At 47.3% G+C, this 3,207-nt stretch overlaps 1 pseudogene across 1 annotated transcript; it reads right to left on the bottom strand.

Annotated features, from left to right (window-relative positions):
• Positions 1 to 929: 929 nt before the first annotated feature.
• Positions 930 to 2,462, bottom strand: LOC116560664 (annotated as a pseudogene). Its single transcript, XR_004273069.1, has 2 exons — positions 1,902 to 2,462; positions 930 to 1,593 (listed from the first exon to the last, which is right to left on the bottom strand). The product of XR_004273069.1 is annotated as a heterogeneous nuclear ribonucleoprotein A1-like (transcript).
• Between the last annotated feature and the right edge of the window lie 745 nt (positions 2,463 to 3,207).

Genomic DNA, 3,207 nt, shown 5'->3' with positions numbered 1-3,207 from the left:
CTTTTTTTTTTTTTTTTAAATGGAATTTCACCATGTTGGCCAGGGTGATCTCAAACTCCTGACCTCAGGTGATCCACCCGCCTTGGCCTCCCAAAGTGCTGGGATTACAGGCGTGAGCCACCGTGCCCGGCCTAAGAGTTCTTCTTAAAGCCGGGTGCAATGGCTCACACCTGTAATCCTAGCGCTTTGGGAGGTCTAGGTGGGTGGATGGCTTGAGCCCAGGAGTTCAAGACCAGCCTGGGCAACCTGATGAAACCCCATCTATACAGAAACTAGCCAGGAGTGGTGGCATGCAGCTGTGGTCCTAACTACTTGGGAGGCTGTGGTAGGAGGATTGCTTGAGCCTGGGAGGAGGAGGTTGCAATGCACTGAGATTTGGCCAATGCACTCCAACCTGAATGACAGAGATGAGACCCTGTCTCAAAAAAAAAAAAAAAAAAAGTTCTGTAGGGAGAAGACCCCATAAGTGCTGAGGCAGGAGCCAAAAGCCTCAGCCTATTTCCATGTAAATAATGGAGAAGAAAGTAACTAGAAATGTAACATATAACCATAGTAGTTATTAGTTATTCAAAGGTGATCTTATTCACAGGTGATCTTGTTTTTTTTTTATTTTTTTTTTAAAGACATTTATTCAGTGTCACAATCAGACTATTACATTTAGCAATCAACAGCATGGGTGCAAAAAGAAAAAAAAAAAGAGAAAAAGAAAAAAAATCTACATTAAAACCCTTTGTTAGAATGCTTTACACTTTCCACAGAACAGAAACTAAAATAACCTGTTATACAATTAGTCATAAATACAGTCCTCAAGTTTTTTGCCCATATACATGAGTATTTGTCTAAATCATGTCTTCTTTGTAGCAGCTAGGCCCTGCCACCACTGTGCTTGGCTGAGTTCACAAATCTGTTGTAACCTGTAGCTTCGCGGTCACTTCTTTGGCTCTCCTCTCCTGCTAAGCTTTGTTTCCTAATGAAAATCTTCTGCCACTGCCATAGCTACTGCTGCTACTGGAACCGCCATAGCCACCTTGGTTTCGTGGCTTGGCAAAGTATTGGCTGCCACCACCATAGGGGCCAGAGCTTCTGCCTCCAAAGTTTCCTCCCTTCATGGGCCCAAAATTTGAAGACTGATTGTTGTAACTGCCAAAATCATTGCAGCTTCCACCACCTCCAAAATTGCCTCCACTACCACCGCCAAAGCCGCCTCCGCCTCCGTTGTTATAGCTGTCATAGCTGCCACTCCCGCCATAGCCACTGCCCTGGTTTCCATAACCCTGTCCACCACTTCCATAGCCTCTGCTTCCTCCAGAGTAACCAGGGCAGCCTCCTCCATAACCACCTTCATTTCCAAATCCATTATAGCCATCCTCACTGCCACCATATCCACCACCACCACGGCTGCCACCAAAGCCACCACGACCACTGAAGTTTCCTCCACAACCAAAGTTGTCATTCCCACCGAAACCACCTCCACGGCCACCACCAAAGTTTCCAGAACCACTTCGACCTCTGTCTGGATGAAGCACTAGCCATCTCTTGCTTTCACAGGGCTTTCCTAACTTCACAGTTGTGGCCATTCACAGTATGGCATTTCTTTTTTTTTTTTTTTTTTTTTTGAGACAGAGTTTCACTCTTGTTACCCAGGCTGGAGTGCAATGGCGTGATCTCAGCTCAACGCAACCTCCTCCTCTTCGATTCAGGCAATTCTCCTGCCTCAGCCTCCTGAGTAGCTGGGATTACAGGCACGCACCACCATGCCCAGCTAATGTTTTGTATTTTTAGTAGAGATGGGGTTTCCCCATGTTGACCAGGATGGTCTCGATCTCTTGACCTTATGATCCACCTGCCTCAGCCTCCCAAAGTGCTGGGATTACAGGCTTGAGCCACCGCGCCCGGCCTACAGTATGGCATTTCTGAATGACAATCTTATCCACGGAGTCATGGTCGTCAAAGGTAACCAAGGCAAAGCCCCTTTTCTTGCCACTGCCTCGGTCAGTCATGATTTCAATCACTTCAATTTTCCCATACTGTTCAAAATAATCTCTTAGGTGATGTTCTTCAGTGTCTTCTTTAATGCCACCAACGAATATTTTTTTCACAGTTAAGTGGGCACTTGGTCTTTGAGAATCTTCTCTTGAGACAGCTGTCTTTGGTTCCACAACTCTTCCATCCACTTTGTGTTGCCTTGCATTCATGGCTGCATCCACTTCCTCCACAGTTGCATAAGTGAGGAACCCAAAGCCCCTGGAGCGCTTGGTGTTTGGATCTTTCATTACCACACAGTCTGTGAGCGTTCCCCATTGCTCAAAATGGCTCCTCAGGCTCTCATCGGTTGTTTCAAAGCTCAGCCCTCCAATAAAGAGCTTCCTCAGCTGTTCCGGCTCTTTAGGAGACTCTGACTTAGACATGATCGCAGGGAGAAGAGAGACTTTAACCATGCTTCTTCGGCGTCCACAGGCAGAAAGGAGATCTTAATTCTTTTACTAATGCCTCTTAGGTCACAAGTGTGAACCTGGGGCAACATTGTGAAATGAATGACTCTAAGGCAATTGCTTTAAGCCCTCTGTCACGCCCGCATAAGGGCTGCTGGAGGGCACCTTGGCTGTGCAGCAGCGCCAGCACTAGGAAAGCTCCCGCTGTTTAGCCAGCTAGGGAAGGAGCTGTCCAAAATGGCCAAGACATCTCCTTCCTCGGAGGAGTTAAGAGAAAAACGCTTCTCCGAGCTCTTGCAGTAGGCCTGATGCTGTGAGGTGGGCCTGCAGACATCCAGGGCTTAATTGTTTCTATGTGATGCTGTGCGTCAGTGGTCAAGTTCCAGGTCGACCTCATGATCCGCTTCTGCACCTGGTTCCTTTTTTCTTGTAAGAATTAATCAGTAAGAGTAAGGTAAATCTTAATGTCTTTGTGACAAGTATGAAAAAGTGCTGATGCATTTTGCTCCTTGCCTCATCTTGGCTACCTGAAAGTCTTGGCCACACCCTATTTTACGCTGCCCCCAGTCACTGACCACCAAGGCCACGCCCTACCTACGCCCTACCCACCCGGCCCCCAGATTTGCAACTCAATAAAAGTGAGAGTGCCTGGGCATTCGCGGCCACTGCCGGACTCCATCCTTTGGTTGGCAGTGGATCCCCAGGCCCAAACTCTTTTTTCTCTATGTCTGTGTCTTGTGTCTTATTTCTACAGTTTCTTCTCTCTCAACCAGCA

Source organism: Sapajus apella, unplaced genomic scaffold (assembly GCF_009761245.1).
Source record: "Sapajus apella isolate SASKATOON/1434 unplaced genomic scaffold, GSC_monkey_1.0 scaffold26, whole genome shotgun sequence".
In the NCBI taxonomy this organism is placed as follows: domain Eukaryota; kingdom Metazoa; phylum Chordata; class Mammalia; order Primates; family Cebidae; genus Sapajus; species Sapajus apella.
This window is presented reverse-complemented; position numbering and strand designations above follow the sequence as displayed.